Source organism: Macaca mulatta, chromosome 1 (genome assembly GCF_049350105.2).
Source record: "Macaca mulatta isolate MMU2019108-1 chromosome 1, T2T-MMU8v2.0, whole genome shotgun sequence".
In the NCBI taxonomy this organism is placed as follows: Eukaryota; Metazoa; Chordata; class Mammalia; order Primates; family Cercopithecidae; genus Macaca; species Macaca mulatta.
Window position 1 is genome coordinate 65,734,705 of NC_133406.1, and position 24,203 is coordinate 65,758,907.

Below are 24,203 nucleotides of genomic sequence, written 5' to 3' on the forward strand. Positions count from 1 at the left end.
GTTACTATTTTCCTTTTCCTTCTTCTGTTTGTTTAGACACCAGTCACTAAGTCCAGCCCATACTCAAGGGGATGGAAATTAAACTCCCAGTCCTGGAGGAAAGAGTAGTAAAGAATTTATGGAGATATGTTAAAATCACCAAGTAGTTAATATCTATTTTGAGAGGAGATGCTTTGAGGCTATGTAAATATCCTGTTTTCATGGATTCATTATTAGGTAAGTTGATTTTGCTGTGACTACAGGACAGAGGACATATTTAGGAGGGAGGGAGAGACACAGGATGAGAGAAATATGTGAGAGCCAGAGAAGTTAACTTTTTTTTTGCCTATGGCTTATCACCTAGCAACTTGTTCCCAGAGCTGGGACTAGAACTGAGTGTTGAGAACCTGGCAAGGCCCTGAAGAGAGGAAGCTATGGGGCTGGTGGAACAGGTGGGGGGTGCAGGTATGGGAGGAGTAAGGTGCGATTAGCATTGGTTTCTAGTGATGAATTCTTGGCCATCTTTGCAGAGGAGGGATCAAGAACTTTGTCAGCTATAAGGATTCAGGCCGCCTTGTCCCATGGCTTTCCCTGCTTTGCTATGGGACTGACAGGGTTGAAGGAGATGCCCTGTGGCTTCTTTGAGGGCCTTACCTCTGACCTGTAGTGGGAGCCTGCCCCCTTGCCCATTCAGGAACTATAAGCAGCTTCCTCTTTAGGGCTGCAGCTTCATACAGCCCAACTTGCTGGTCCGCTGACTCGTGGTCTGTTCTTGATCAACTCCCCCTGCTGCATCTCTTCCCCATATTTGAAGCGTCAGTCAACAGCTGGGATTCACTTTGGACCTGCTGGTATGTAATTATTGGCAATAGACTGTGACAGGAAGCTGATAGGCCAGCGCTGGGACCTTTGAGGTTTTTCCTCTCCTATTTTGTTTTTCCATATCTCAGCTTTAAACACAGTCGCTGAAATTAGGACGCTGTTTGTTTTTGCAGAGGTAGCTTTGGATCAGCTGCAAGGTGACCCATGAGCTGGTTAGGAACCCCTTTTGCTGGAATCACTAGTTGCTTTAGGTGCACAGCCAGTGCTCCCCTCATGTATATGTGTGTGTGTGTGTGTGTGTGTGTGTGTGTGTATGATGGGAACCATGTATTGTCTCAGTATCTTCAGCCTATCTTTGATTTATTTTATTTCATTGATCTGACCTGGCTCCAATTTACCTCTTCCAAGAAGCTTTCCTTGATAAACTTAACATCAACCTAATTTTAATAGAGCTAATTTAACTGCAGTTCGATCCTGTGCTGTAAGTAGTACCAAATTGTTTCGAACGTGAACATTCAGACTCCCCATCTAGGGTGTAAGCTCTTTGAGGGCATCCCTTGTCTTTCTAATTCTGTTATTTACAGGCAGACTGAAGAATGAATATGCATGGTGCTTTTTAAAAAAAGTCTTTTTTGATTCCTAGTGACTTATAACTCCATTCATCCTCTGGAAGAGTTGAAGGTCTGGATCTTACCGCTAGGAATCTAGGGTTATCCTGTCCATCCTTTGTCTATGTATGTGTTGTGAGAATATCAGGTGCATGGAGAAAAATGCTTCTTAGTCTAACCACATGGCCAGGCCTCTGTACTGCAGCTTCTCTGTTTCCCCAAAGGCAATAGCAGAAAGCAGAATTAGCCTTCCTCAAAAGAGGTTCAAAGAAGTCTTCGTATCTGAGTCAATGTCTCTGCAGAAAAAGGGTCCCTGAGCCTGGAGTAAAGACACTGTGGACAGGAATCTGCCATCTGTCAAAAAAGAGGAAAGAAGCACTGTTTCTACCCAGGTCTGTCTTTTTTTTTTTTTTTTTTTTTGCCTTCTTATTTGCATTCAGTGAGGAGGTGACACATTCTAGAACATAACCTCCCTTTTTCATTCCAGGAATCTAATTGTTATTTCTGTGTTTGTGAAAGATAAAGGATTAGCAAGAACACTTTGCATTAAGTCACCATTTGTAAATGCTTTATAATTATTTATGAAATTATCTGCATTTTATAGCATGGGAGATAATAACTTAAATTGATGTATTAAACATGCATGATCGTTATTTTAACAATATTAAATGCACCTCTGTAGAATAATCATTTCATAAATATGAAGAAAGCATTCAGAAGTGGCACCTTAATTTAAGATATTACAGGATTCGTGACACCCAAATCCACGACCCTTTTTCTCGAAGACAGATGGAGTTTCTTATCTGGCTGCAATGTTCCTCTTTCTTGAAGTGAAAATGAATTCTTAAATTAAAAAATATATTATTGAGGTAATTTTGGCAATGTGATGAAGCAATGGGAGAGGAGATAAGAAGCAGAATTTCCCGGGACCAGAACAAATTGGACAAACCTTATCTTTGCTTGTCTCCATCCCCCCATGCCCAGTGTGCTGGAAGAGTCATCCAGTCTCTGGGTATCCTGCAGGGCTTTGGGGTAGAGGTATGAGCTGACCGATGCTGGAGACAGTTACGTTATTTTCCTCTAATGCCAGGGCTTTGGGGCTGTTTTGAGCAGGGGAGACCTCAAACCAGAAGACCCATTTTGCACAGCAGGAGATCTCTCCAATGAGGGGGAGAATCCAGAGGACATTTAAAATTCAGCAAAAAGGGGTGAGGAAAAAGGGGAGACAGAAAAACTGTAAATCCCAATACCTGATTTGTGTGAAGCTAGTTGGATCCAAGGCAGATAAGCCAGTCTCCCCAGCAGTGCAGCTCCACCGTCTTCTACTGACGGCGCCCTCTGCTGGTCACTGTCAGCTTCAACACCATGCGTTCTAAGAGTATAATCAATGGGTATGTTATCTTCACCAGGAACAAATCGCTTTCTAAGGTTTTGGCTCTGTGCTAAGTGGTTTATGAGGATGATCTTGCTTAATTCTCACACCAGTCATTGGAAAACTGAGTTCCAGAGAGTTTAAGCGCAGGTCCGACCTTCTTAACTAATGGGCTATCTGGAGTCAGCAGGCTAGAGAGCTGACCTGTGTGGCCATGTTATCCACCCACTCCAGGCCCAGGAATGAATGCAAATCTATTCCGCATGTAAAGGCCACACTCCAGAGTCTTAATGATCTATTTGAAGTGCATCTTAGTCTCTAACTTAAATCCAGGAATATCTCAAGTGCACGTCCTTTGGGGTAGGATGGGTCTTAGAAATGGATATAATTTATTCTGAGGATTTAATACTGGCCTCTCTGGGTTCAAGCACTGGAAGCCATGCTGATTCTTCTTATTTTTCTCATGCCTTATACCCAAGCCCCATCAGGAAAGCCTGTCAGCTCTACCAGAATCCAGCTTTCGTCTACTCCCTACACTGTGACCATCTTGGTCTATGGGACCATCCTTGCTTATTTGTGCCCTTGCTATAGCCTCCTGGCTGCTCTTCCAACCTCTGTGCTCTCCCTCTCTCCCCACATCGTCTATTCTGAGCATAGCAGCCACAGTGACCCTGTTAGGACATAAATTGGATCATGTCCCTGCCTCCATCTCATTCCAGGTAAAAAACATTGACTGACCCTACAACAGTCTACAGAGCCCCTACACAATGTGGTCTCTCTGATTACTTTGGCACTTTTCTCCCCTTTGCTTGTTCTTTGCTCACTGTGTTCCAGCCCCACAGACCTCCCTGTGGGGGCTCTTTGAATATGCAAGTCAAGCTCTGTCTCTGAACCTTGGCACTGGCAGAGCACTCTGCCTGGAATGCCCTTCCCCCAGGTATCCTCAGGACTTCTTCCTTCTCCTCCCTCAAACTTCTGCTCAAAGGCCACCTTCTTAGTTAGGCCTACCCTGACTGCCCTATTTAAAATTACACCTCCTGCCCTTCATTACCAACCTTCCTTGCCCATTTCATGTTTCTTCACAGCACTTGTCATTTTCTAGTACATCATACAATGCACTTATTTATCATGTGTATTGTTTGCTCCCTCCACTAGAATGTAAGGCCCCTGAGGGCAAACATTTTTTTTTCTTTTGCTTCTTCTTCTTCTTTTTTGTTTTTTGTTTTTTGAGACAGGGTCTCACTCTATCACCTGGGCTGCAGTGCGGTGGTATGATCATAGCTCACTGTGGCCTGGACCTCCTGGGCTCAAGTGATCTTCCTGCTTCAAGCAGCTGGAACTACAGGTGCAAGCCACCATGCCTGGCTAATTTTTTAAATTTTTTCTGTAGACTGGGGTCTCACTATGTCGTCCGAGCTGGTCTCAAACTCTCGACCTCAAGTGATCTTCCCACCTCTGCCTCCCAAAGCACTGGGATTAAAAGGCATGAGCCACCGCACCTAGCGAGGGCAATGTTTTGGTCTGCTTTGTAACCTGCTAATTCCTAGCACCTGAAAAGTGCCTGGAACATTGTAGGTATTTAACAAATCCTTGTTAAATGCATGAATGACGGGCTGCTCCCTTGTCCCTAGCTGGTGGAGGTAGGGTGACCAACTGTCCTGGTTTTCCTTATATTAATCTGGTTTTAGCACTGAAAGTTCAGCCTCCTGGGACACAACTATGATGGTTGGTCACCTGAGTGACAGGCAGGAAGAGCACTAAGAAGGGATAGTCATGCTCAGGAACCAGTGAGGCCTTTCTCTCAGCCTAGAGTCTGGCAGAGGCACCTGTCTTCCCCTGCATCATCAGAGGATGAGGTGGGGGTAGGAGAGTGGCTCCATCTCAGATAAGGTCTTTTGAGTTATTGAAATTGCAGCTTATTATGAAGAAGAAAGTGAGTTTCTATTTCCCTGTAAGTGGCACAGGAGTAGAAAAATGATAGTGTAATGATGTTCCAGTGGAACAATTATTTTCCCGAGATGGAGCAACATAAAGTATCACTTTGATTATGTGCTGCCTTCTTAGCCCACCCTCTCTGGCCTAGTTTAGTAGCCAATAAATCTTTGAGCCTCCCTGACCTGCGGCTGCTGTCTCTGCAGGGACTCATTGGCTGGGCCTATCCTCTCCTCATCTGCCCAACCCCTGCTTCTCCTAACTATGGTTTTGGATGATTAATCCAGGCCCGGGCTGAGGGCAGAGGTGAGAGGAGATGGATGCAGAGGCAGAAAGGGCTGCTCAAAGGCTCAGGCAGTAACTTGAGCGCGTGATGAAGGGCTGTGATGGAGCTGGCTGGGACTATGTGGGAGAAACAGAGAGAGGACCAGGGATCAGAAGGAGATTTTCAAGGCACCCTTATTAGGATTGTCTGGGCATGAAAACAAAGAAGGATCAATTAGAAGGTGAGGGTGGGTCTGAAAGAGCTGGGGGCCAGAAGAGAGTCATCTGTGTTGCCCCCTTGGGGGGTATAAATGAAGACCTTTCTATTATTACTATTATTTTAATTTCACTATTAAATCAGGTTGTTTCGTCCCTGAATCTGCTGTCTTAGTTTGCATAGGTTGCCACAACAAATTACTTCAGACTATGTGGCTTTAACAACACAAATTTATTTCTCACAGTTCTGAAGGCTGGGAAGTCTGAGGTCAAGCTGCCAACCTGTTTGGTTCCTGGTGAGGGCTCTCTTCTTGGCTGGCAGACAGCTGCCTTCCTGCTGTGTCCTCAGGTGGCAAAGAGAGAGCTCTGGTGTCTTCTTATAGAGGCACCAGCACTATTGGATTAGGGCCACGTGCTATGACCTAATTTAACTTGTGTTACTTCCTCACAGATCGTGTCTCTTAATACATTATATTTGGGAGGACATGAACTTTTAGCCCATAACATCACTTCTATAGATTGAATGTTTGCATCCCCTCCTCCAAATTCATATGTTGATGAATATGATAGGAGACAGAGGTCTTTGGGAGGTGTTAGGTCATGAGGGTAGAGCCTTCTTGAATGGGATCTGTGTCCTTATAAAAGAAACCAGAGGAGCTCCCTCACCCCTTCTGCTATGTGAGGTTATGGTGGAATAGGAAGTGGCCCTCATCATGCAACAAATCTGCTGACATCTTGCTCTTGGACTTCCCGGCCTTCAGAACTGTAAGGAATAAATTCTGTTGTTAAGCTGCCCAGTCTATGGTATTTTGTGATAGCAGCCCGAAGAGACTAAAACAACTGCCTTTTTGGAATTGTTCCTCCTTTGGCTTCCTGTTGCCCCCTGGGTCCAGAAATTTGGTTTGAGACCAGCCATCTTTCAGCCTGAGGATTGTATCTTGTTTCTAGATATTTAAATCAGTGGTTGTCCAAGTGTGGTCCTTGGACCAGCAGCATCAGCTTCACCTGGGAACTTGTCACAAATACAAATTCTCAGTCTCACTCCCTATCTTCCCAGGCCTCCTGAATTAGCGATTGGGCTGGGGTCCAGCAATCTGGGTTTTAGCAAACTCTTCAAGTAGAGTTTGAGAAAAACTGATTAATAAAAGAATGCCTCCCTTGAGAGCTGGCACTTTGTTTTTAAGCTTTAGAGTCAGACTCGCCTAGAATGCTGATAAAACACAGATTGCTGGGCCCCATCCTGAGTTTTTGATTCAGGCGAACTGGGATGAGGCTTGATCATCTGCATTTCTAACACTTTATTGGGTAATGCGATGCTGCTGGTCCTGGTATCACTGCTTTAAGTGAACCCTTCTGGCACCTTCCTGAAAAACTACTCTTGTGGCCATGGTAGGACCCTCACTTTATATCCAGTTCCAAAGTGTTCTCTGTTTCCTTTACCTGGACTTGACCGATCCTTGCATCCTGAGGTGACCTTGGGCTGTTGGTCTGTCCCCCATTGTCCAGCATTGTCAGTGGGGTGCCTGCTGTTTCCTGGCCAGACCTGTCAAAGAACCTGCTTCCTCTCAATTTAGACTCCAGCTAGAGGAGAATGAGTCCACATCACCTGGGCTCAAAATCTGGTCCCCTATCCCTGACTGGGCCTCTTTCCTTGCCTCTTCCTCCTTCCAGGTACCGGGGTCCTCTCTTGCACCCAGACCTCACACATCACTGGATCTTTGTTTTAATTTCTATTCCTGAACTTTGATGCTAGAGCCGGAGTGCTACAGGATTCTACAGATGGCCAGACTTCATTGATACCAGGTCTTGCTTCCCCACATTTCTGAACATGGCCGGCTGGGAGGTGATTCCCAGCCACTGTGATGTTCCTTGTGGCCTCCTCCCAAGTGCATCTGGAGGGCCTGGGCCACCAGCTCCTGCCGTTCTCTCCACCACACTCCTGCATCTGCTGACTGCACAGTCCTCAGCACCAGCATCAGCTCCAGTCTCTACGGGCTGGCCTATCAGGGTGCGCACTTCTAGCCCCAAGTCCTCCCTGCTCTTAGGCTGCCTATCCAGTCATTCAGCTGTGGTGCTTCTTCCAGTCTGGGCCACGTCTTTGGATATAACAGGTCTCAGGTTGTCCCTGGGGTGATGCGGCACTTAGAGATGCAGTGGTGCTAAATTCCATGTGGCTGTGGCCACTGAAGGATGTGCTGAGCTGTCGGCCAGGCTGCCAAGTCCTCGGGATAAAGGACAGGTGGTGGGCTTTTTATTGCATTGTTATCAATTATAGGGGTCCTGCAGCAATTGCTGGCTGGGAATGAGGGGAATGAAGAAGCCTGTGGTTTTTGTCCTAATTTGTTTGGTTTGGGGCTGGACCTTAAGCTCGGGAACCACAGTAATTAGCCCAGCTGCAGAATTGGGCAAATGTAGCACATGGCTGCCATTGCTCCAAGGGGCTGCCTGGCATTGGAGCCACTGGCTCTAACAAGGGCTTTGTCAGCTCTGGGTGGGAGGGTGCAGTGATTGCGGTGGCAGATGTGGAGAGGGCCGCGGCTTTGATTTCCCAGTCTCTCCCTTCCTGCTCCCTCTCTGCCCCTTTTGGCTTGAGAAGCTGTCCCGTTGGTGAGTCTCAGGATTGGGGGTTAAGGAGGGAGCCTTGGGATTAGGAGGGCAGGGGAGTAGGGACTACACAGCCTCTGAGTGTCTGGAAGCTTGTTTGATGGGGAGGTTGGAGTTTGGTGCTCGCTGAGCATGGAAAAGCGGAGAGAAGGGAGCATCACTGCCACATACAAATGGAAGCTGTGCACAGGCCCAGAGCTCTGGGGAGAGAGCATCTGCAATCTACCGAGCCAAGCAGAAAATTAAAAGATGACTCCACATGCACGCTGAAGCTCTGGGTGGAAGTGGGTAGGCAAGAGCCAGAGAAGTCATGACACCGGGCCTCCGGAGAGGAGCTCTGGGTTAACCACTGACGGGACTGGTGCTGGGGGCATCTCCCCAGGGTGGGGCTCATCCTTTTCATCTGGGAGTGCATTCACAAGGCCTGTCAGTGGAGCTCCAGCTATGGGAGACATATCCACTGGGATACGTCCCCCGACTCTTGGGGTGCCTGGGCCTCTGGGGACCCCTCTCCACCCTGGCTTCCCTCTGTCCTACTTGAGATGCCTCACCCTCAGCTGACCAGTGTGATCAGTGGGTGCCTTCAGGCATGTGGCTACAGTGTTATGCCGTGTCCAGAATCTGTGACATTTGGGCAACTCTAGCTCTTTGCTTATAATTATAAAAAGAAATAACAGCAGGAGGGATCTAGGGCAGACATCAGGAAGACACTCTCACTTATAAAAGTAGGTTGAGAACTGGAAGGAAGGACTGAGAGTTGCCTCAATGGTCCATGCTGGAATTTTGAAATGCTGGAAGGGGAGGAGCTGATAGCCGGCCTCCCTGCAGGCTGGGAAGAAGCTCACCAACCTAAGACAGGTAGGGTTCTCTGGGTAGACTTGAGGTCAGTGCCCACCTTGGAGCTACAGATTGCCCAGCTACCATTTTCTTCCTTTGCTGAGAGTCTTCCCTGTAGCGAGCCCAGAGAGTCAGCCCCCATGGTTTAAGGGAGCACAGGGCCATTAAGAGATGTTTAAGGTGGGAGCAGATGCTGGGCCTCAGTCTATTTCAGACCAAATGACCCTCTATGTCTTTCATGTAGAGATCTGTTGGACATACTTCTTTCTTCTTTCTGTCAGCCAGACTAGAGGATACTGCTCTTTTCCAAACCCATGGCAAACACCAGCTGTTGGATTTTTATTGTACCCTTGACATTTCCAAAGAGTCTGAGTGGACAGAGGAAGAGGCAATGACAAGATAAAAGACACCCAAATCCTGAGAGATGGACAGCACCAAGAGAGAGGTGGGTCTGCGAGCAGGGCAGCAGTTGACACAAGACTCATGGGCTGTGGCCCAAAGCCAGGGCTTAGGTTTGGTGTGCATTTTCCCCCACCTACGTACCCTTGCAGAAGGAATGCAAGCCAGACCCTGCTTTGCTGGTGGGGGTGGCCTCAATATCTTTAGTCTTACAATTTCATCCTTATAACCTGCCATCTCCCTTGCAAGCTTTATTGCACTGATTCCATGTCTGTTACCCTCACTATGGTGAACTTGGACAGAACAGCAACTATGTCTATTTTGTTCATCATTGTATCTTCTGGGCCTAGGCCATAGTAGGAACTCAGTAAAGGTGGTAAAATGCATTCACTCATGAGGGACGTAGCGCTGCTGGGCCCTGAGGGCGCAGTGGCTGCTGTGGGCTCTTTCATCTGGTTTCTTTTCCTCTCCCTTCTTTGTCTTCTGCTACCCTCCATTTTTCTTTTCTCACTTTCTCTGTTTCCTCTCCATAAACCAGGCCTGGTCACTGGCTATTCTTAACCATACAGGCAGATATATTTATAGCATACGTTCTCCACTGGGAATCTCCCAAAAGTCCCAATCCCAGTATGGAAATATGTGGCCAGGGTCCCAATGTGTTCCTTTCATGGATCTTCCCAGGATCCCCCTTCCCTACGGTCTCCCCAAGGCATTCTGAGAGGACTGAGTCAGACTTCTCCACAGGGCAAGCTGGGCAGCCCAGAATAAGTCTTGACTTGGTGTGTGGTCATCCTAACTATACATCACACCCACGTTCCTCCTAGACTTGCTGATTCTTAAAATTCCTTTCAAAGAGTAAAGGCCTTTCACAAGCCACCATGAGAAATCAATTCGATTTTCCTAATGTGACTGACTGTGCTCTCAGAGTTGCAGCTCTATTCCCAGAAGATTTCTCAATCAAGGTAACCCTGTGAGATTGTGCAGAAAATTTGAAGGTAGTGCCTTTTATAGGAAATACTAATTTATAACACAGAAAAGAATAGTGAAGTTTTTCGTTTTTCATTTTTTGTTTGTTTGTTTTTTTGTTGTTGTTTGTTTTTGAGGCAGAGTCTTGCTCTGTTGCCCAGGCTGGAGTGAAGTGGCACGATCTTGGCTCACTGCAACCTCCACCTCCCGGGTTCAAGTGATTCCGTTGCCTCAGCTTCCCAAGTAGCTGGGATTACAGACAGTCGCCACCACTCCTGGCAAAACTGTTTTTGTATTTTTAGTAGAGACAAGGTTTCACCATGTTGGCCAGGCTGGTCTTGAACTCTTGACCTCAGGTGATCCACCCGCCTCGGCCTCCCAAAGTACTGGGATTACAGGCGTGAGCCACCGTGCCTGACCTAGAAATTGTTTGAAAGGAAAGGTCAGTGGGGAAAAGGGGACAGATGTCAGAATTCTATCAGTGATTTACTCAAAAAGTCAACTTCTAGAGAATATCTGAGAATCAGTACATAGTTACCCTAGCTGTCTATACCTTCTGTCTTGACTCCAGCTGCCATGGAACATAATAACCTATGTGGTCCAGAAATTCTGTAAGACTCTTATCCACCAAAGAGGAATTTGGTGCCATATTCTGCTGTCCAGCCTGTGATAGCCGTTTTTTTTTTTGTTTTGTTTTGTTTCGTTTTGTTTTGAGGTAGAGTTTCACTCTTGTTGCCCAGACTGGAGTGCAGTGGTGCAGACTCTGCTCACTGCAACCTCTGCCTCCCAGGTTCAAGAGATTACTACAGGTATGCACCACCACACCTGGCTAATCTTTGTATTTTTAGTAGAGACGGGTTTTCACCATTTTGGCCAGGCTGGTCTTGAACTCCTGACCTTAGGTAATCCACCCACCTTGGCCTCCCAAAGTGCTGAGATTACAGGTGTTAGCCACCGCGCCTGGCCTGATAGCCTTTTAATAGACCTGGCATGCTCATGCACTCAGTCCTGCCTTTGGGACCTGAAAAGTAACCCCAGTGTGGCCAGCAGCTTTTATGGTGGCCCTCAGCATTCTCTGCCCCTTGGTGTTCACTTACTTGTATAATCCCTTCCCCTTTGGTGTGGGCTGAACTTATGAATTTGCTCCAAATGAATGGAATGAGACAGAAGTGATGACAAGTCACTTCCAATATTGGGTTATAAAAAGACTGTGGCTTCCACCTGGGGCACTTGCTCTCTCCTGGTTTCTCTCTCACTGTTTCTTCCTCTCCCTCTTTCTCTAATCGCCAGCTCTCATGTTTGAAGACCCTTGGGCAGTCTCTGGGGAGGCCTATGGGATGAGGAATTGAGGCCTTCCTCAATCACGTGAGTGAGCTTACAAGTGGATCCTCCCTCTCCCACCCCTCAGTGAGGCTTTAGAAGAGGCAGAGCTCCCATCCCCACCTTGACTCAATCCTCAGGAGAGGCTTTGAGCCACTGGCATCCAGCCAAGACATGCCCAGTTTCCCCACAAAAACTGCAAGCTAGTGAATGTTGGTTGTTTCAGGTCTGGGGTAATTTGTTTTGTAGCAATGGATAATGAATATCCCCAGATGTTGCCAATTCTTGATCACTGGGGATCTTTCAGACTCCTTCCCATTCACCACTGTCCCTATGTCCTTTCCTCCAGCTTCCTGACTGTCCCCATCCCTCCCATAGCCTCCTTTAGGCTCCTTCTCTAATGGCCTTGATGGCTGGTCAGGGCTTGGCCTTATCAAGTGGCTTTGAACTTGGTACCTCCCCAGACATAATGTTGGGGATCTGCCTTCTGACTTTACATTTCATAATCTTGTGTAAGAAATTACCTGCTGACATCAGGTGCTGTAGTTCACACCTATAATCCCAACACTTTAAGGGTGGAGGATTGCTTGAGGTTAGGAGTTCAAGAACCACCTGAACAACATAGAGAGACCCTGTCTCTACAAAAAAAAAAAAAAATTTAAAAATCAGCCAGGCATGGTTGTGTGTGACTGTAGTCCTTGCTACTCATGAAGCTAAAGCAGGAGGATCGCTTGGACCCAGGTGTTTGAGGTTACAGTGAGCTATGATCTCAACATGGCACTCCAGCCTGGATGACAGAGAGAGACCCTATCTCTAAAAAAAAAAAAAAAAAAAAAAAAAAAAAGGAACTACCTCCTGAACTCCACTCTGGCCAGGCTTGCCTCTCACCTGCCCCAGGTCTGACCAGAAACAGGATCAGAAAATAAGCTGACTTACTAGAACAAGAAAGCTAAACCAGACACCCTGGCAAGGTTTTCAGTGAAAGCTGAAACAACCTCTTTATCATGAGAAAATTCATCACATTGTAACTTTCACCCCAATCTCTTAGTGTGCCTATCAATCAGGACTTTCCTGCATTTGTTAGCTGATGGATGGCAAATAGTGGGGCCATTACTTTGTAAAAACAAGATGTTGTTTTCAGATATTTTTCTTTCCTTCCTCTTCCTTCCACCCCTGCCTCACTTAAAAGCTTTCATTCCTTAAGTCCAGTCAGCATTTCATTCATTATGATCATTATTTTTGGAATTTAGACATTAAAAGGATTGAGTCTGGATTTCATTACCAGGCTCTGGTGACTTAGGGTAAATATTCTGTGAAACTGAAGGAGTACTTGGCTACTTTTTCTCAGTCTTCCTGGTTTCATGATAGGTCAGGCATTGAAGTAAATTGGAGGTCAAGTCAAGGTTTCAATTCGTGTTCACTGGATTGCCAACAGATACTGATGACTCACATTAAATTCCATGTTTCTGCATGGGTTGGAGGATGTCTAGGCTTGGTTGGAAATTGGACATGACATTCCTCATCTATTGTCGCTAAGGAAATATTATACTGATAGATGAAAATGCTTGGTGACGAGAGATGAGTGGTTTGCATACAGGAGATGCATGGCACATGTGGACCGAAATGATGAACAGAGATGAAGACCTGTGTGGCCACTCCATCCCTTCCTGGATGATTTAATCTATGATCATACTTCAGTCATCATTTGTGACCTGATAATTTCCAAAGCGTTATCTCCAGTCCATTATTTCTCTGGAGCTCTGGGCTCATGAATCTAACCACTCACTGAACACCTGACCTTGAATGTTCCTAAGAAACTGAAAGCTCTTCATGTCAAAATTGAACTTACTATCTTCACCCAAAGCTGCTCCCTCATCCTCTCTTTCCCACCTTCTAAAATCCCTCTGCTTTGCTCAAGCCAGAAAAATGGGGTCAGACATGGCTCTCACCTCTCCCTCACACTCTACTTGTGGTCAGTCACTGTTTGGTCAGTTCTGTCTCTTGCCTGTCTCTGGAAAGGGCCACTTCTCCACATCCCCACTGTCACTCTCACGTCTCCTGCATGACTCCTAACTGGCTGTTGGCTTCTAGGGTGGCCTCTGGCCAGTCCATCCTCTACACGCCTGCCAGAGGGATGAACACAAAAAGTGCTTCTGTTCACATAATTCTGCCAAAAACCACTCAAAAATGCTCAGGCACCTCTGGGGTAAGCTGCCCAAGCTGTGAGCACAGCCACAAGGTCCTGCCTCATGTGATCTGGCCCTTTTTACCTCTCCAGCTGTATAATTTTTTCACAACACACTTTGAATTTTGTATTTCAGACACAGTAAGCTTACAGCTGCTCTCTCTCTGGTGCCTTTGCACACAGGATTTCATTGCCTGGAACTCTTTCCCTCAATTCACTTCTTGGCCTGGGTTTCTCCTCTTTGTTTTTCCAAACTCAACTGAGATGCCATTTCCCCTGAGAAATCTTCCGTATTTCCCAAGCCCTGGTTGGATATTCCTTGGTGTGGTTCTGTGGCATGCTACACTTGCTCTGCCATTGTAAATACCTGCTTGCCTTCTTGAGAGCAGGGCTGGCCATAGTATCCAGCACCTAGAATTGTGCGTAACCCACGGGAGGAGATCAGTAAATACATGATTGACCCACAAAGGATGTTGAAGATCTACTGAGGGGAAGTTTTCCACCATCTAGGTATTGGTCCATAGTAAAATTCTGCCACCCATCCAACCCACCCAAACCATCCACAGTAAGGCCAATGAGTTGCTGTGATAGAATGAGTGCTAGACCCAGGGTCCTGAGATTGCAGGTTTGAATTCGAGCTCTGCCTCTTATTAGGAGAAGCTACTCAACATCTAAGTCTTAATTTGCTCAGCTGTGAAGAAGGAACCATAACACACACCAGACAGGGTTGGTGTGAGGACCGCACAAGACAGCGGGTGCTAATGCTCCCACCTCAGTCAACTGTTGGTTAGGATGGAGCTGTCCTCTCTGCTCCCACAGAAGCCCAGACCTGGGGCCATGAACTTGTGCTTTCAAGAGCGGGGCTGACAGAGCAGACTTGATAAGGACCCTGGTTGTCGGATATGATAATAATAGTCTCATTTATTAATATAAAGGCCCGCTAATAGAGGCGGCACTTTTAATTAGCCAACACGGCCACGATATTAATTTTTATCCAGAGTTATTTAAGTCCAGGAGCCTTCCTCCCCTCTCTGTTAGCACTTAGCTGGAGGGCGATTGAGAACATTTGTAATTGGATTTCGGTGCAGGACTTAATTATAAGGAGACAATAAAGCCCCTGAAATGCAGCAGGTTCTACCCTGTTAACTATTATTTTCCAGAGACACGCTCATACCAATGAATGCACAGATTTATCTAAATTATAATTTTTAAACTTAACAAAGACTCACTTCCCCCTCCCCACCAGGCCTGAGAGCAGTCTGCCGGGAGGACAGATTTGCAGGGAGGAGGGCACAGAGGCGGAATACTTCATTCCTGTAATCAAGTCTTTCACTCCATGGGCCACTGAGCGGCTTCCCCGGGCCCCTTGGGATCTCGGAAGTGTATTTTCTTCTCTTGGCCAAATGGCTTATTAATAGAATTGGCTTATTTATATCTCACCCAGAAAAATCCCAAAGTGTTATAGCAACAGGGAGATATCGAGCCAATTAGTTGTTGGTCTTGTTGTCATGGGGGGGAAATCTAGTTATTAATTGATTGCCCTTCACCAGTGGCAGAATCGATTCAGAGGAAACCAGAAGGAAAAGGTGAAAAAAGCCACGTGTCTCAGACCATCTGAGAAAACTCAGAGACAAAGCTAAACCATTTATACCTCCAGCAAAGCTTTCTAACTTTAGGAGAGTGAGGAGACTGAGGCCTCTGCTATGGTCAGCTAGGTGTGGCATGGGTACCAACCTCTAAGGAGTGTCTGCTGTGGTCTGACTGTTTACAAACATCAGACCACTCTGTGAAACAGGCTTATTTCATCCACTGCACAGAAGAAGACTGGGCATCCATTCATTCAATATTTGCTGAATCCCATATCATAAGATAGGCCTCAGAGACACAGTGGTGGACAAGACAGAACCTGCCCTCCTGGAGCCTACGTTCCTGCTCGTTGCAGAGATGGTTCCAAGGTCACTGACCCACATTCATACTTGGCCGGGCTAAGATAGGAAACCAGGTAGGTTCTACCAACGCCAAAGTCTAGGGAATTGCTTTTCCTTCTTTTGAGTGCTAGGTTTTGTGGATCTTGTGGCCTCCTACAAAGCCCACACTGTGAGTCACCATCCACCTTCTTCACTGGGCAGCCTCAGAGGAGGAAAAGATGTCACCAATTTAGTTTAGGACCTGGGAGGTGGGGTGTAGGTTCCCTGAGATGAGGGAATGGGAGAGGACCTTCTGCTGTTCTATGCAAGTGATTGTGGATGATGATGAGTTTAGGAGTACAGTGGTTTTTTTTAGATTGTCATTACACTTGTAGATATTTGGGAGGGTGATTGGGAAACAGAATAAAGTAACAAATAAAATTCTCACACAATCCTACTCCCCTATTTAGACCACACCGTAACATGGTGTGTACAGTTTTCCAAATCATTAAAAATTATTTGTGGACATAATTTTAAATCAGAATATAATATTTCCTCCTGTGAACAGACTATAATTTACTTAACTTTCCCATATTGGCAGATATTTAATGTGTTTCTACTTATTATTTTAAATAAAAGACATGTACATGTATGTTTGTCCTTGTTTTTACTTGCTCAAAATGGAAGTGAAATTATTACCATAAAGAGAATGAATATTTTAAAGGCCCTTGAGACTTACTGCCATCTTGTGTTCTAGAAATATTGTACAAATTTCTAATAGCGTGTGAGAGCACCCAGCATTGTAGTACACCTTCCTTCATCAATAATCCACATTGACTTTTATAAGTATTTGCTAATTTAATAGGGCAAAAATTGTATTTCATTATTGTGTTTTCTTCACATATATTGACTGCTAGTGAGCTTCAACATTTTTTTGTATGTCTAAATAATCATTTGTATTTCTTCTGCAAATAGCCTATTCTCATCCTTTGCACATTTTTCTTTTGGGTTTAGTGGGGTTTTTTATGTGTGTGTTATTCTGTATTTTAAGAACATTAACTTTTTGATGTTTTTGTTGAAGACATTTTTTCTCAGGTTGATTTTGCTGTTTACTTTTACTTTCCATGATGTTTTTTATAGATATGGTTTAAATTTTTATGCAGCCAAATATATCTATTCTTTCTTTGTGATTCCTCCAATTGCTTTTATACTTAGAAATTCTGTCTCCACACTGAGATAAACACACTAATATTTTATTCTAAGTATTTTATGATTTTTTTCTTTTGAGTTTGGGGGACAGAGTCTTGCTCTGCCACCCAGGCTAGAGTGCAGTGGAGCAGTCATGTCTCACTGCAGCCTTGACCCCCTGAGCTCAAGTGATCTTCCCACCTCAGCCTCTGGAGTATCTGGGACTACAGGTCCACACCACCACTCCTGGCTAAGGTTTAGAATTTTTTAATTTAATTTTTGTAGAGGTGATATCTCCCTATGTTGCCCAGGCTGGTCTCAAATTCCTGGGCTCAAGTGATTCTCCTCCCTAGGCCTCCCAAAGTGCTGGGATTACAGGTGTGAGCGACCCCACCGCCCAGTCAGGTTTGATTTGTTTCACATTTAATTTTTTAGTTCATTTGGGATTTTTTTTTTTTTTTTTTTTTTTTTTTTTTTTTTTTTTTTTTGAGACGGAGTCTCGCTCTGTCGCCCAGGCTGGAGTGCAGTGGCCGGATCTCAGCTCACTGCAAGCTCTGCCTCCCGGGTTTACGCCATTCTCCTGCCTCAGCCTCCTGAGTAGCTGGGACTACAGGCGCCCGCCACCTCGCCCAGCTAGTTTTTTGTATTTTAGTAGAGACGGGGTTTCACCGTGTTAGCCAGGATGGTCTCGATCTCCTGACCTCGTGATCCGCCCGTCTCGGCCTCCCAAAGTGCTGGGATTACAGGCTTGAGCCACCGCGCCCGGCCTAGTTCATTTGGGATTTATTTTGTTCTGTGTTGCATGGTAAACATTTAGATTGATATTTCCCCAAATAGTTAATCATTTATCCCTGAATCATTTATTAAAGAATGTTTTTGGCTGGACATGTTGACTCATGCCTGTAATCCCAATACTTTGGGAGACCAAGGTGGGTGGATGGCTTGAGCTCAGGAAATTGAGACCAGCCTGGGCAACATGGTGAAACCCCATCTCTACAAAAAATACAAACATTAGCTGGGCGTGGTGGTGTGCATCCTGTAGTTCTAGCTACTTGGGAGGCTGAGGAGAGAGGATCAGTTGAGCTTGAGAGGCGGAGGTTGCGGTGAGCTGAGATCGTGCCACTGCACTCCAGCCTGGGTGACAGAATGACACCCTGTCCAAAAAAAAAAAAAAAAAAGACTTTCTTTCCCCATTGGCTTAGTGCTGCCTTTGGTTTATGCTAAATTTTCAAACATATATATACAGTAGACTGTTCTGAGCTGTCTTATTCTGTTCAGTTGGTTCTTCTATTACAATCACACTGTTTTAATTATTGTATCTTTATTCATTCACACACTTAAAAATACAACATATTTGTGTATGAAATATAGCATTTTAATATCTGGCAGAAAAATCTCCCTTAGTTACTCTGTTTTTTAGGAGGAAAAAAGACTACTTCTGTTCGTGTATTTTCAAAATAAATTTTAGAGTCATGCTGTCTAGAAAAAAACAATCTCATTTGGGATTTTGTAAAGGATTAAATTAAATATATATCTTAATTCATAAAGCATTTGCATCTTTATACTATTCAGTCCTATCATTCGGGAAAATGGCATGCTACCTTTTTTCCCCTTTATGTTGTTTTTGCAGCTTTAACTCTGTTATCTAAATGGGATTTTAGTGTATACTGTGAGATGGGAATCAAAATTAATTCCTTTTCAATTAGTCAGTTTTCTCAAACTCCAGTTTTTGCATAACTCACCAATGACTTATAACATTTCTTTTATCATTTATTAAGTCCTTATATATAGAACGGTCTGTTTCTAGGCCATCTATTTATTCCCATTGCTCTGATTACTGTCTTTCCTAGTACTAGAGGGAAGTGCCATCCACTCCAGATGGCTCTCAGAGTCACTACGTGCTTTCTGCAAAACCAGGATTCATTTCCTGAATACAGAGTCAGCTCCTTGGTCAGAGCCTCTGCTCCAAAGATTTTTAGTGCCTCAAGGTACTCCAGTAGAGCAGGTTGATGCCAGGGCTTTGGTTTTAGTTCAGAAAACACCCAGGCCAATGGAGACTGATTCCTGATCCCTGCCACTGGCCTTCCCTCTGTTCAGTATGGCCAGATGCTGGCTGAAAGGGGGTCCCAGACTCCAGACTCTCCAGGTAAGAGTGAGGGCCCAGAAAGTTTCAGAGAGGTGTACAAGATAGTAATGCTATACTACAAATCTCTGCATTTCTCAACTCCTGCTTTGTGCCAGGCCTGTGATGAGGACATTATATACCTTAGTTCTAATTTTTACCATAACTGCCTGAGCTAATGTTAACCACATTTTCCACATTAGAGGACGCTCAGAGGGAGTAAGAAACTTACCACATATCATCCAACTACAAAGTGGCTTATTTTTCATCCCAGTTGTGTCCAATTCCAAAACCCACAATCATTACTTCCGAGCTACTGGCAGTTGACTCAGCCAGAACGACCACCACAGCCCCTCCCCTGGAGAAAATGGTTTAGGATTGTTGAGCTTTGCTTTGTCTCCAACTCCAGCTCTCATGGTAACAGAATCTGGTGATGTGAGGACAGAGGTTTGAAGCTGGTCACCTGAGCCAGAACTCGGTGGCCATCTCTCCACTCAGGGTAGTGGGGTCCATACCACGCTTGGTGGGGGTGGAAGCTCTGCTTCCCTTCCTCACCCCAGACCACCACACCTTCCTCGTCCCAGTCAGGCAGGCAAGTTTGCCTTGTTACCTGAAGATGCAAGGTTACGTGGTGTAGGGGAGAGAGCTCATGTATGTAGCAGGGTAAGGTGGGGCGCAGTGGTAGGAGGAAGACAGGCAGAAGCCCGCTGCTTTAAAAAGTGCTCTGTGGGCCTGGCCACCTTCTATCAAAACAGTGGTTCAGAAGGCTGAAACAGCCAGAATCTGAAAATAATAAGCACTCACTTATTGAATATCTAAAGATCACAATCTCAATTTACTTCTAATCTTGGTCAATAAACAACATGCACATGGTTGCTTTTCTATGCGTGTAATCACTGTGTACTCTGTATGGTGGAGTCGCCACTTTTCCACTTGAAGTTACCCCATCCTCACATGTTCACATATGGACACAGTTGTCCCACTCAGTTTTTAATGGCCTATAGTGTTCCATCATGTTAATTCATACATTAAGAAAACATATTTTAAATGTTGTCTGAAAGGGTCAACACATGAACAGGGAAGGGTCTGATCTTGGGAGTATAAGGCAGATGTGCTTTGTGGGGAAATTTATCATTTCGGGGGGCTTGGGAAATGAAATAGCACAAAGTATTATTCTTACAGTCTTCCACTGATGCAGACAGAACCTTGGGCTGGGGATCTAGGCACCTGGCTCTGACTTTGACTTTTTCTTTTGTTTACTTTGAATTTCTTTGTGAGATGCTTTCTTTCCTAGGTTCCCAAATTTTATCTGTGCTATTCTGATAATCATAGGAGTCACAAAAGCACAGAGATGCAGGGCTCCCCAGAGGTTGAGTGACTTGCCCAAGGTCACAGAGTCAGCCAGTGCCTCTGTGGACATCACCTCCACCAACTTCCTAGTTTTGGAGAATTAGATCAGAGATGGAGGGTTTGGTCCTCTGAAGAAAGGCCCGGAGAGAACCTTCGTTAAGACCCATGCCCAGCCCAACCTTGAGCCTTTGGCATGTTTTTCCATCTAGGGAGTTGCTTTGTACCTCTGCTTCTGGATGCTCTGTGGGGCTTATTTGACCTCTTTTTATAGAAGGGAGGAGAAGGGTCATGAGGTTCCCCCTGAGCCCTGAGGCTGTCTTGTTTCTCACCCACAGGACTCCTGCCTCATGTCTTTACCTTTTCAATCTGTTTGAGCTGACCCTTCCTTTCAGTTGCTCTTGGAACAGGCCAGAGTCATCACCATGTTGCTATTCCATGCTGACGGAGTCTGTGGACTGTTTGGCCTGTTGTAATTATCTCACCACCTTGCTCTATTTCTGTCTCAGTTCACAGAAGACTCAAAGCAAGCCAAGACACAGGCACAGGGGGCAAGGGTAACCAGGGCAAGGTGGGGCTTGGAACCCGAGGACACTAATTCCAGTTTGACCTGGGCACTTCTCTTAATGTGGCCTACACCTCAGCTGTAGTCAGAGGCCTTTTGCCTAACAGGGAGGGTGGTAGACTTTCAGGACGAGGTGGGACCTTAGAGAACCAGTAGCATTCCATGGAGCTGTAGGGTTGTACAGAAGCATGCAGGGCCCAACACAGGGAGTGGGAGCAAGGTTGGGGGAGGGCTGGTGTGGGAAGGGGAGGTGGAATGAGTAGGGTCTTGCCTTCCTATCTGTTTCCATCAGAGCAACTGCACTTGGATCTGGATTCTGTATGAGCCTTTCTTTGATAAAAAGTTGGAAACTACTGATCTTTTCTAAGCCCCTTCCATTTATGAAGGAGAAAACTGAAATTGAGCAAAGAAAAAGGTTTTGCCAGGGCCACTCAAGTGGTTTAGTAGCAGATAGGGCTCTAGGAGGAGACAGGCCCAGTGGCAGGGGCCGATTGCTGAGTCATAGGACCCACCTCTCCAAGAGTCTCGTGGATTTCTGTGTCTTGTCCTAGCTCTGGCTGGTAGAGACCTGAGGGCCAGTGCTACTGTCACAGGCTGGCTGTGAGCAGTAAGGGCCATTCGGCTTTGGTCACTATGTGCCGAAACAGGGAACAGCCCTACCCTGAGCCCCAAAGAGCAATGGGACTTTCTTCATGGCCACTGAATCCACAGCTTGTGAAGATCTTGTCAAATCCTAAGGATCTTGTGACCTCTGTGTGATTTTGGATTTGTTATATAATCTCTCTGAGCCTCAGTTTCCCCATCTCTAAAATGGGAATGAATGCCAGTTGTTTCCTCTGACCTTCATAAGAGTCAATCAGATCACGTCTGTGATGTGCTAACCACAGTGCTGGTTACGCAATGAAAGTGCAATAGACACACTAAATCATTGCTACCAGATGAACATCATGGCCAGGAAGGCTCACAAGAGTAAGAGGTCAGGTCCTGGACCTTTCTGCTTAGCACACAGCAGAGCATATAAGTGACTCACTAAAGATTTAGTTAAATAAACAAATGACCAGGGAGACTCTTTAAGGTGGAAGAAAAACTTCTTTGGGGAAATGGCCTGGAGGATTGACAATGTGTACTTCCATTCTCCCTCAGCATCCTTACCGTTCGAACAGGGAAATGGAGTCAAGATGAAAACCAAGGGCTGCCTCAAATGAGGAGGGGCACGAGCTGGGTTCCCGCAGTCACTGAAGCTCGGGGTTCACTGCAGTCACCCAGATCTCAGCTCTGAAAAGATCCTGTGGCCTTTAAAGTCACTCAGGGTCAGTGCCAGGCAGAGGAGAAGTCAGGTACCATCAGGCTGGGGAGGCTCCCTTCCCACCCTCCAGTGTATGACACTGCAGGCTCTTCTGTGGGGCTGGGGGCATTTTAGGATGCTGTGGCATGCTAGAGGATGATGATAATGATTGTGACAAAAGGAGAATTCCAGGTGAGCTTTTCTAAAATGGGTCATGAAAGTTAGGGGCACCTGTGATGGCAAGTAGAACCTTCAAAATGGAGCCACATGAAGACGGGAGAACCAAAGAGAGAGGAGCCTGGGGAGATGGATCAGGAAGATTGGAGTACTACCCGATTTGGGAGGGTTAAATAACCAACCACATGTTTTTGTTGTTTACCGGTTTGCTGGTGTTGGCCTCTTAGGTGGGTCTCTTCTAAATGGGCTGGAATAATTCAGACATTAATGATATTGGGAAGAAAACCAGATGGGGGATGGCTTCTAGATTTTCCCTCTTATTATTTCCCATAATGAGTCCGAGAGTTGTCCACTTCCCTGATCTGGAGCCAGTACCCTCTCTGCCTCTCAAGGGCCCTCCATATCCATTGATGTCTGTTGCTCTTCTTCTTTGGTTATCCAGCAAAGGTTAGGATCTTTCAAAAGCATCTTCTCCTCAGAGACTAAGGGTGAAAGAAACCAGACAAGAAATCATCAAAGTGAATAGATTTAAGGATCACAGGCACTTCATTTAGTTTCAGCGTTTGATGAACGGATTGACTGGTTTTTTCCTCACTGTGATGGTTAATTTTATGTATCAACTTGGCTAGACTACAGTGCCCAGTTTTTTGATCAAATACCAGTCTAGATGTTTCTAAGAAGGTATTTTTTAGATGTGATTAATATTTACAATCTGTAGACTTTGAGTGAAGCAGTTCACCCTCCATAATGCAAGTGGGCCTCATCAACAGTTGAAGACCTTAAGAGAAAAGACTGAAGTTTCCTGAAGACGAAGAAATTCTCCCTCCAGACTGCTTTTGGACTCAAGGCTGCAGGAGTCTTGAGTCATCATCAGCTTTGGCAGGAATTTTTAGCCAGCCAGCCTGACCTGCAGATTTCAGACTTGCTAGCTCCCACGATTGCATGAGCCAATTCCTTAAAATCTCCACTCCCTCTTACACACACACACACACACACACACACACGCAACCTATTGGTTTACTGGTTCTGTTTCTCTGGAAAACCCTGACTAATCACTTACCTAAAACCAGCTCAGGATGGAGGTGCCCAGACTCTTCCCTGAGGGGAGATAGATGAATCCCCCTTTCAGGTCTGGTGAGTGCTCCAGCCCATTTCCTACTCCACTTCCTTGACTTCTTGCTGGGAATAGTCCTTCTGGGGTCTGTGCCCTCTGCCTCCAGCCTCTTTGCTCCCCTCTGTTGCTGTTATCCTCCACCTGTGAGCCGGCCCTGCCCCCTGGCTCTCAGGGTGAAGAAGCACCTTTCTTAGTAGACCCCAAATCCTTATCAGACCCTTGACCTGGGCATGCTTTCAGGAGGCCATTGACAGACTCTTGTAGCCAACTGAGCCCTGTCTGTGGCCTTAGCACATAGAAATTTGGCTTGATCCACTTCTGTCTGCCACTTCCTATTTATCTATAGCATATTCACTGGCAGGTTCATAGCTGGTTCTGCCACTGGGTGAAACCTTGATTCATCTTCTATTTTCCTATGTCAGCATCCATGACTAGTCTCCTAAGGACCTAACTCTCAGGCACCAACTTTCATCTCCAAAACTTCTATTAATTCAACTTCTCCCCACAGTCAGATGGAGATGCTCATCAATTCCTGCCTGTAGGTCCTGCTGGGCTGCCTGTAAAAGAAGGATGTATGGTTAATTCTCTCTCCTGCTCATTTACCTATTGTAATACTTATTTAGTCCATTACATACATTACCTTATTTAACCCATATAAAAACCTTACTGGATGCATATTATTACCCTCATTTTACTGATTTGAAAATTGATGCGCAGAGAGGTTATATAACTTGCCTCAGACCATACAGCTTGAGGATGGAATTCAACCCGAGGCAATCTGAATCCGAAGCCTATGCTCTTAGACAGGGATACATGAAACCTAGCAATTAGAAAGGAGTAGGAGTGAGGAATCAAGATAAATGAGACAGAGACATAAAGCAAAGCCAGGAATAAGATGAATGCAATAACACGCAGTGGAAATTTCTGTACATGTGCTTTGGTGGGCTGCTCATTTGGCTCTAAGCTTCTAGCAGCCAACGCAAAACAGGTGGAA

General features: G+C 45.6%; 1 long non-coding RNA gene across 1 annotated transcript; it reads left to right on the forward strand.

Annotated features, from left to right (window-relative positions):
- Nucleotides 1–734: 734 nt before the first annotated feature.
- LOC144329503 (uncharacterized) lies at nucleotides 735–11,416 on the forward strand. The gene is made up of 4 exons (XR_013394843.1): nucleotides 735–830; nucleotides 1,634–1,801; nucleotides 8,916–10,399; nucleotides 10,944–11,416. It is a non-coding gene; the product is annotated as an uncharacterized LOC144329503 (long non-coding RNA).
- The last annotated feature ends 12,787 nt before the right edge of the window (nucleotides 11,417–24,203 follow it).